This window comes from Triticum urartu, chromosome 5 (assembly GCF_003073215.2).
Source record: "Triticum urartu cultivar G1812 chromosome 5, Tu2.1, whole genome shotgun sequence".
Classification (NCBI taxonomy): Eukaryota; Viridiplantae; Streptophyta; class Magnoliopsida; order Poales; family Poaceae; genus Triticum; species Triticum urartu.
The window spans coordinates 68,184,365-68,195,588 of NC_053026.1; positions in this window are offsets into that span (position 1 = coordinate 68,184,365).

Genomic DNA, 11,224 nt, shown 5'->3' on the forward strand with positions numbered 1-11,224 from the left:
TTGCCGGCATGGAGATCCTAATACTTTTGTACCCTCAATTTTATATTATTTCCGTGCCACCGCTATCAACATAACCTTCATTATGCTTTTCTTCAAGGTTTCACTTGAAAAGTACGAGGGCACTGACACACACTACAGCTAAAATTCTCAATAAATAAGCCTCGTTTCTATTTATATCTAGTAAGTAAAACTCTGGGATACCAGCATTAAGTATTTTCTACCTGGTAACAAAAAAACACACAAAACCAAATCAGAGCCGCCAAAATGGAAGCCTATCATAATTTAGTTAAGAATCCAAATCACCGCCATTGTTCCACAATGAACTGATCAAAGTTTCGACATACCAGTCATAAAGTTTTTCATTTCTCTCATACAAAAATTAAAATAGCTCAACAAATGAAGTCAGAACCTGAACAATGGAAATTTGTCAAGAAATAAGTGACAAGAACTTATCTTATTAGAGGCATGATTTAATAATCAAATGATCACTTTCATATGAATTATAAATATTTTAGAGCATGTTCTTCCTATACATAACAGTAGAGTTGGTACAAAATTTAGTAACCTTTTAAAATCTTCAAGTATCAATCCTGAAATTCAATAGTACTACCTATTAACCCGAACTTGTTTTCGGAAGTGATATACATACGGAGGGAGTACTACCTAATAAATTTGAAGTAGTATACAAATTCAGCCTATGTGCTAAGATTTTTTTTTCTGCACATCGCCCTGGTTCACTTTCAGTTACACTCATGGTTAGGCCGCCATCAACCGGCAACACCTGCACCTACAGAATTAAACAAGTTTGTAGTCATTTCCGGTTAACCTTAAGGAATCTTCAGGCCGTAGTGCCTAAACTTCCCGCATTTCATGCCTAACAGCCCAAATGCACAAAAATTCACTCATATCCTGGACACAACGGCCCCAATATGATTCTAATCGAACAAGTAGTAAGTGAAGCAAACATAACACACCATCATGCTGGTATGAAGTACGAACCTACTGTTGGACGACCGGTTCAGAAGTTCCTGCAATCTCCCCATAACATATTGTACATATCTGCAAGAGATCACAAAAAAAGTAACAAGCTTACTTCTGTAAGCACTAAGCAGTCCAGTAATTCAGGGACAAAGATGGTTACCACTGGCTTACTGGAAGAGGAGATCATGTTTGCTGTTTGATAGAGTTTTAATCCCTCCGTTCCTAAATATATGTAGTCCATAGTGGGGTAGTTTAGTACGTGTTGCTGCAAATTAGTTCAGTATGTACGAAGCTGTTGCTAATTTCAATGCCTAGCTGTTGCAAGTTTCTAATGAAAAAGTACTTCAGGTCAAAGGTCGGGGAATATACACTTTTGTTATCATGGTTGTTTCCTTATAGTGAACAACTTTGATCACCACTTCAGCAGCTACTATCTATAAGAAGACATTAGCTAAGTAGATACAGGCAAAGAAAGCATGTAGGCAAAACCAGAATTAAAAACATCCGTCTCAATGGAGCTCGTGCAGTTCGGGAGACCCTAATCATCGATGAGGGACCCCTCCGATGGTAGCATGGCGTGACAATTGCCGTCAATGACGACACCCAAAGTACCTTGCACAATCCATCGATCCAGGGCTTGCGTGAACGGCTTGGTCTTCGGCGGCCACCTCGAGCCCCTTCCATCATGGCCGCGCGATCTCAGATCCGGGAGCCGCTTCCTTGACGAGCACGTGCACTTCGCGGACGTGGAGCTTCGCCGCCTAACCTTGACGAGCAAGCGGATCCGACAATGGGGAGAAGGGTGGGAGCGGTGGAGGTGGCTGAGCGGGAGGGAAGCAGGGGCGGCAGCAGCGGCGGAGCGAGAGATGGGGGCAGCGCCAGGGGTGGATCGAGAGGAGGGTTTTTTTTCGTGCGAGGGAGGCTAGGGCGTCGTCCGATTTTTTGTTCGCTAGTCATAGTTGTCCTTGGTTAACCTACGAAATTTCGTAGATTTTTTTAGGACGAAAAAAACCCAGCGAAGGTGGGACGAAAATTGACCGGCGAAGACTACCAACTGCTCCATTAAAAATAGAGATTTCGTACAATTGAACCTTTTTAAATTCTTCAGTGAAAGCACGGAGCATGCCCAGCGACTCGGCAAAATTACTGTGAAACCGCCATCGGAGCAGATCCAACGGCCCAGCTCGCTCCTTAATAGCTGAAAGGAAGGCCCCGTGACCGTCGGATGCGTTCATTTTACTGCTGCTGTTAGCAATCGTCTCTCATATTTACCGCCAACGTCGGGAGTTAAACTGGGACTTAAATAAGCCGGAATGTGGCTGGGGTCCTATTCATTACCGATGGATAGACTCGTTACATTTCATACTTGCATCTTAAGTCAGCTTTGATTTGGCCTTGCTACTAGCATACACTTGTCCAATTTCCATAGTTCATATAATTCACATATCCATATCTTACTAGGATTTGACATTCCTTTATTTAAAAAAAGATTTGACATTCCCTCATTGTCGTCGGCCACTTCCATACACTGCCTGCCCACGACCTACCCCTACAGCAGCTGTCATCCCCTTGTCATCGCCACTGCCGTCACATCCCCGTCTTCGCGTAAGAGGTCGATATCCATGTTCTCTTCGGCGTGCTCGACAGCAACCCTCACATGGGTCTGCAGTCTTGATCTCTTCATTGAGGTCTTGTGAAAGTGAGGCTCCATTAGGTCTAGTGTGTTTAGAGCTACAAACGAACTCTGCCTGCACAAATCGACAAGAAGCCGACCCACGCAACGTCGCAACAACGGCTACCCAAACAATCTACCACAAAATGGATACCGAATGTAAAAATGACGCCTCACAAAGCGCCCCCAAAATTGCCACCCACACATCCAATGTCAACAAAACCACGGCAATCGCACCCGCATAGAGGGCAAAGCAGAAGGCGGGCTCACCAGGCAGAGTGGCCACCGACAAGGGGCAAAAAATGGGACACCAAAGACGCGGACATGGCGGCGGCGCACTTCCTCGAAACACAGCCACAACAGTCAGTCATAGCTCATGGACTAGCTGACCTCCCCAAATCGCCTCCTTGTGAAAGCCGATGCGCTCACCACTCCCTCAGATTGCCTACCCCGGTGATAGTTTAGAGCCTCACCGCATCCCCAAATGCCCTCCCCTCTCTCCATAGCTTAGGCTGTAGGGGCGACAAGAAGACGCAACAAACCGACATGTGGACATAGAGGCTGACCAACATCTATTCCTAAGAAGCATAGAGCTTTTAGGGATATCCCAACACCTATTCTTGGATATAACATTATCTGTATTGACAGTTTGACATGTCTAATCCGCTTTATTATTCGTATGATGCATATGGATACCCCTTTTGTTGCTTTTTTTTAGCCGGGTATTACCCCTTTTCATTACTTTGACATAACGGAAATACAATATCCAAGTCTTAAGGAAACTGGAAAGGGGAAAGCGAGCTCAAGACACCAATGGAAAACCCACTGTGAGCACTCGTCATCGAGCAGCTCGCCATGGGGCGAAAACCCAGTGCCATCTAAAACCACCTATCCTAACCAGAGCAAACAAAGGTGTCCGAGGATAATCTCCAACCCATGAGGAAAGGCTCACAGTTTGAGCAGAAAGCATAGCCCACGCAGGAGCGAATAGATCAACTTAAACAGAACTAACAGGCAGTGGCTACATGAAAGGTAGATGAAGGCAGATCAATGGCAGTATCCTCAGTCCATCGTCGTTCCAGCTGGGGCCGCACAGATCCTCATCATTGCAGCTGCATTGGTCTTGAGCATCTTGGCGCCGCGCTCCATAGCCTCGCGATCAGCTCCCTCCACCAGACCTGCCCAATAGTTCATATAGCCACATGAAGAGAATATCACATCAAAGGGGGTTCCCAGTTTTTTGAATTCAAAAGTGGCCCGATTACGACAATTCCACATAGCCCAACAAATCGCAACAAGGCCAAAGGTATAGAATTTAGCACCATCGGGTAAGAAAATATAGCACCAGGAAAAATATTGCCTCAGGTTATCAGGGCATAAATCTGTGCCGAAGACACATCCCACCGTCCTCCAAACTACCCTCGCAACTGGGCAGGTGAAGAAGAGGTGTTGAGAGGTTTCCCTACCCGGACAGAAGTAGCACTTCAGGTTACCAGCCCAGTTACGTCTTTTCATGACATCACGTGTCAGCACTGCATCTTGGAATAATTGCTAGAGGAAGATTTGAATTTTGAGTGGAAGTTTAGCTTTCCAAACCCAGCTATAACTACCTCCAGTGAGGCGACTTTCCAGGTGAGTATACATAGATTTGGTTGTGAAGCGCTTGTTCTTTCCAAGGTTCCAAACCCCCTGGTCTGGTTCATCAGATGTCGCCCAGGAGTCCACCATCTGCTTAACCTCTTCCCATTGCTTAACCAGCTGAGGATGTAATCGTCTTCTAAAGAAATCTGGGCTCACCTCGCCCCTAACTCTGGCCACTGTGACCTCTTGGTCGTTACATATGCCATATAACTCTGGAAACTTGTCCCGCAGAGGAGGATTTCCCTCAATAGGATCGATCCACAGCCTTGCCAGGTTGCCAGCTTTCAAGGTGTAACGCCCCGGACACATCCGCCGATGGTCGTTACTCCTGACGGGATCTAGACTGGCCCCACAGATCAATACTAGTCTTTTCTGCGCACTTTGTCCTTACTCTTGGCACAAACGTCTGTGCTTCCAGTCCGGCACATGTGCCATGCCGTGTGCCACGACGGGTCACAAACGTCATGCACAAGCACAACATGACCGCGCACCTGTCCGCAAACATCCGTGTAACCGCGAGGGTCAGCTCTGATACCAACTTGTAATGCCCCGGACACACCCGCCGGTGGTCGTTACTCCTGGCGGGATCTAGACTGGCCGCACAGATCAATACTAGTCTTTTCTGCGCACTTTGTCCTCACTCGTGCGCACCCGGGAGCAACTTCCCGATCGGTCACCCATCCTGACACTACTCCAAGCTGAGCACGCTTAACTTTGGAGTTCTGTCCGAATGGGCTCCCGGAAAAGAAGGAATTCCTTATTGATATGAGTAGTCTATCATCCCTAATAAGCCAGGCCATCACACAAGGTCACCCCCTCCCAGCAAGTTAATGTTCTTTTACTTTCATAATGGCCTTCCAACTCGGCGAATCACCAAATTTACTTCGAACAGAGGCGACAAAATCTCTTTTCAAGTACTTGGCCCGGACAACATCCTGCCAAAGCCCTTGCTGTGTCTCGAGTTTCCACCACCATTTGGCCAGCAAACTAATATTATGTTTATGGAGGTCTTTCACCCCCAAAACCCCTTTATTCTTCGATCTACAAGCCCTAGTCCATTTAACAAGGTGGTATCGTTTCCTGTCGTTGGTTTCTTGCCAAAAGAACTTTTTCCGATGTTTGTCAAGTTTATAGGTCACCATCTTAGGAAGCAAAAACATGGCCATATAGTAGTAAACAATACTGGAGAGGGAAGAGTTCAGAAGAATGAGTCTCCCCCCCGATGAAGCAGCATACCCGATCCAAGTTTCACAGCACTTGAGGAATTTGTCATCGACAAAGCTCCAATCCAGGTTACGTAGAGTAGTATAGCTCACAGGTACCCCCAAATATTTCATTGGAAAGTGACCAATTTGACAATTAAAGATATCAGCATAGGTTGCCAGGGTGTTGTCACCTCCACCCACACACATGATTTCACTCTTAAGGAAATTAATCTTTAAACCAGACATGAGTTCAAAAATGTATAAGAGGAGTTTTAGGTTGACAACAACTTCTTCATCATGCTCAAAACATATAACCGTATCATCAGCGTACTGTAATACGGCAATGCCATTCTCAATGAGGTCCGGAGCTAGCCTAGTTAACATTTTTTCCTTTTGGGCATTGCGAATCATCTTAGAAAGAGTCTCCACCGCAAGGTTAAATAAAAAGGGGAATGAGGGTCGCCCTGACGTACCCCTTTGTGGCTTTGGAAGTAAGGCCCTGTCACATTGTTCAGTTTAATACTGACCGTACCATTACTGAGAATTTTCTTCACCCAACCACACCAGGTTGCACCAAATCCTCTGTTGCTATGACATTCAAGGAGAAAGTCCGAATTTATTTTGTCGTAAGCTTTTTCGAAGTCCAACTTCAGAACCACCCTAACTTTTTTCTTATGATGCGTATGATGTAAGATCTCATGGAGGGTGAGAATCCCATCCATGATATTTCTATGCTTAATGAAGGCAATCTGATGTTTGCTAATAAGCTTATCAGCAAAAATGTCCACTCTATTATCCATCACTTTAGTGATCAACTTGTATGGGCATCTAAGTAGGCAAATGGGATGATATTGCTGGATCTTTTTTGCACCATTGATCTTAGGAATCAAAGTGATCACCCCATAGTTTAAGTGCTCCACATCCAAGGTGTTATTGTGAAAAGCATGAAACAAGCGCATGATATCTGATTTAACAAAGTCCCAGCAGTGTTTGTAGAACTCAGCTAGGATGTTATCTGGGCCCGGGGCCCTATTACTATCCATGCCAAATAATGCTTTCCTGACTTCTTCCTCCGTGAATTCACTAGTCAGGAGAATATTATCCTCTACTGTGAGCTTCTCTTCTTCCGACCAGGTATCCGCAGATAAATGAAAAATATTTCCCCTGGCTGGGCCAAAGAGATTCTTATAGTAAGCCGTGGCATGTGCCAATAGGTTGTCTGTGCCCTCAATCACCGTCTCTCCATCCGTGAAGGAGTGGATCGTGTTTTTTCGTTTTTTGCCATTGGCCGCGCGATGGAAAAAGGTTGTATTCTAGTCTCCCTTCAACAACCACCTCTCATTGGATTGTTGGAGCCAGAAGAGTTCCTCATTAGCTAGGATTTCATCGAGTTCCATCCGCAAGGTGGTTCTTTTTTCATAAGTCTCCGGTTCAAGGGGTCCCTCTTCTTCTAAGGCCTCAATCTCTTCAAGTTCCTTTTGAATATCTTTTTTTCTCTTCCTAGCATGCCCAAACATATGGGAGCCCCAACCCTTCAAATATTTTTTTAGCCTTTTGAGATTGATATTAAGGATGTCAATGGGGTCGTCAGACGCAACTGGCTGCTCCCATATCTTCTTAGCAGTAGGGTAGAAGTCCTCATTCTTTAGCCAGCTGAGTTCAAATCTGAACTCACGCTGTCACGACGTCTTTTCTGCTATCGAATTCGATGACAGCAGAAGAGGATTGTGGTCAGATACGTCCCGCACTAGTTTCTGGACTGTGACCAAGGGAAAAAGGTCCTCCCACTCAAAACTCATAAGAATTTTGTCAAGCTTTTCTAACGTAGGGTGTCTCTGGTGATTGGATCAGGTGTACTTGCCCCCTCCCATATGTATCTCATGTAGGTTCAGGGATTGAATGATGGAATTAAACTTATCCATGTAAGGGGACCGACTCAAATTCTTATTTTTCTCACAACTCTCTCTAAGGATATTAAAATCCCCTCCCACAATGTAAGGAACTTGGAGGAGAGAACACATGGATGCAAGCTCGCATAAAAATTCCTCTTTCTTGTCATCCTGTGCCGCTCCATATACCGTTATAAGGGCCCACACACATTTGAGATTAATATCAAAAAGGGTAGCTTGCAAGCAAAATTTACCCACTGTCCAGGAGACAACTTCCAGAGTTTCTTTTTTGATGCCACAAAGGATGCCACCAGATTTGCCAATAGAAGGTACCCAGTTCCAAGCAAATCTATCCGAGGGATCCACTTTGCATAAGAACTTCGGAAGAATCTCTTTCTTCCTAGTTTCCTGCAATCCTATGAAATCAAGGGAATGATCTTTTATAATGTCGGAGAAGCAGGTAGTCATTCCTTTTTTACCCGCTCCTCGACAATTCCAGAAAACCCCATTCATTTAATAATAGTGTTTCCTCCCCCTCGCCTGGTATTCCTACTAGGAAGCAGAGTAGGTTTACCATTCCCCTTTTTTCTCTCCGAGGAAGCCTTATCTTTTTGACTCCTAGTCACAGGTCTAGAGATCACAACATTAGTTTTTCTCTCTCTTTTTTCCCTAGAGCTCACCACAGTGAACTGCTCCTCCTCACTAATATTCTCTTCCTCCCATCTCATATCTAATGGTATTTGGTCCCCTTTTCCATTAGTTAACATAAGGGGCCCCCTTTCCTGAGGTTGTTCTACCTTCTCATCGACAGGGTCAGAATTATGGGTTTTCTCAAGTTCTCTAATAATGTCAACGCAAGTGAAATCAGCATCAGGTATGTTTACCCCCATTTTGATAGCCTTAAGGATAAGAGTATTATCAGACAACGCGTCAAAAGAGTTGGGGGTTCTTTGTTGTACCTTCCATATTCCTTTTTTTGGCCATCGCAATAGCTTTGTCGTCCATACGCTCCATCTTGCTCTGCACATAGCGTGAGCTGAAGCATAGATTTTCCTCAGTGACTAGGGGAGGAGTAGGAATCACCTCAACACCAACAGTCATCTCCGGGGACTCCACAATGTAATCGTTGGTCTCTTTGATCCCGGCATCTTGTGAGTCACCTGCCCCCAGCACTTTGCCATCACGGGTCATCTGATCGAACGCCATGGTCTCAATCAGGAGCGTATTATGCAGTGAACCATCAGATTCTATACTCTCTTGCGACTCCTGAATGGGGTCAGACACCTCCCCGTGGGGAATGGAGAGAGATTTCTTTCCAAGCCCGGAGGAGGAGCTGCCCATCTGAGCTCCAGGAGTCGTATGCACTCTCTTATCTTTAGGATTTTCATTTCTAGGCTTAGGAGACACCTGAACTGTATTTTTCTCTCTTTCTGGATCTCTCACAACAACTTGCTCCACTTCATAAAGAAAGTCATAGAAGTGTCCACCCAGGACAGCTTCTGCAATCACAGGAATTTCATCAACCTTACGACATCCCAACTTAACCCGAGCAGAGGCAGGACGACGAAGAGTAGCAGAATCAATTTCAAGTGGTACCCCAACCAGCGATGCCACATATGCAAGATTCCTCTCACTTCTCTTATCTAAAGGGATGTTACTAATTTTGACCCAGGCGACTTCCAAATCCCTTTTGACCCAACATCAGACGACCAAGGGGAAGAATGAATCACAATCCCGGTGGTTTTGAGAGTTACCCGCCCCACATAACAGATTTGAGCAAGCGAGTGAGGGTTAGGAAAGCGAACCACAAAGACCCTAGGGCCAATGGCATGGGCAGAGCAGCGCCATCCAATGGCCAGGTAATCAAAGAGATCAATCTCCATTTGGCGAGTGGAGGTTTCTCCCTCAACAATGGTGACTACCACACTATTAGATCTCTCCCTAAGCTAATTGGCAATGCAGGAATCATGAATGTAATAGAACCCATGCCCTTTGGATTGAAATGCGCACATCGGGGCAATCCATTCCCAGGGAAGAAAAGTAGTACACACGGAAGCAAGGTGGCCTAGGGTATTGCAACGCTCACAGAAAGCTTGTGGGCATCAGACAGGCAGATGTTCATGAGATTTGCAAATAGGGCAGGGGTCAGAATTTTTGGTAGGAGGCACCTGGCGGGGATTTTTCCCCTGAGGACGACGAGGTGGTGGGGAAGGATTTTGTCCTCCTCCATTGCCCCCTGAGCTCGAGGATCTCTGGTGCTTCTCCAACCAAACGCCTCCCTCCTTGGAATCGCGGCGAGTCGGAGCCGTCGCCGCTGCCACCTCCCACCTTGAAGTGTCGCCCGAACCCGAAGACGCGTTGGACGACGACGAGATGGTGCGGTCGCCGCCGTCACCACGCTTCCAGGAGTACTTGCTCCGCTCTCCTCCCCAGCCATTGCCTCAGCCCGCTCCCGCGCCTCCGTGCCGACCCCCATCGAATCCACGCCCCGCATCCATGGTAGGGGGTGGGGGGAGGGGGGAAGCCGCAACCGCAGCGAATGAGCGCGGATCTCCTCTCACCTTGCCCTTCCACCACCCGTAGGAGACCGGAAAACTCGATCTAGGGTTTCTCTCCGCCGTCCAAAAGTGGGAGAAGGCAGTTTCTAGGTCAAGGACTGGGCTCGGCTTGGGTTTTATACCCTCATTGCGAACCCGTGGATGGGAATGGAGGATAGGATGCACCCCCACGTGGCGCACATCCGCCATGGATGGGTAGGTGGGGAAGCTTGGGCCCGCACTCGGCCGCGTCGGTCCGCCCGCATGTCGTCCCGTGTACCGCCCGTGTACCGGATCCTTGTCGATCGGTGTACTCGTCGGCGCCGGCGGTAATCGATCTCTAATTCTCGCAAAATACCAAGGGAAGGATACGATGTCTCCGATGTCAACGGACTCACCGGCCCGTAAGAAGCGCGCATCAATCGTGACGCCGTGTGCATCCACCAGCACCAGACGGAGAGCCTCTCGTTTGAGGAGAAGAATCCCGTCGGAGAAGGCGAGCTTGCCGGTCACGAGGTCGGCGGCGTAGGAGACTCGCCATCGCACGTCGTTCGCCATCAGCACTCGTACGTAGAGATCACCTGTTCATCATCTATACATGTGTGGTTATGTGACTCATGTCTGACTACAGACTTTCCTGTAGCATCACCCCTTTTGTTGCTATAATATATCAACAATGTCTTGTATGCTCCAATCCATTCAAGTAGAACTTAGGAGCACCAAAAGCTCGAGGCAAAGTATGGAGAGTATCATCATAGATTTAATAGCAAACTTCTGATTAATACCATTAGTGTCAAGAGAAACACTTGCAATGCAAATATTAGCTATACATGAAGGCAGCTAATACTGAATGCAAAAGAAGGAATAAAACAGCAGAAGCTTGCCATCAGAAAGCCTCAGTGCAGTGCAGTGCAGTTGGTCAAGGCAAGTCGCAACAAATTAACCGATCATGTCAGTTAGTAGTCGTATCCAAATTATCCAATACGTATGTACCACTCAAAAAAAAGGACATACGTATGTATGCATTGAAAATTTGATACAAAAGAAGTGATGATAGGATGAATAAGATCGAAACAATGCAACATATATGATGTCATTCCAAAGATACATATATGATGCCATCGCTTACTTCTACAGGACCAACGTTGTTCAGTTAAACTCCACTCTACACCAATAAGAAACATGCATGTACAGTCAAAAAACAGTTGAGACCACTCATCATGATCAGTGGTGGAAATGGCTACACTGCCTACCTACAGCCAAGATAAGTTGAATGTACATGAACACTTTGCTCCAGGT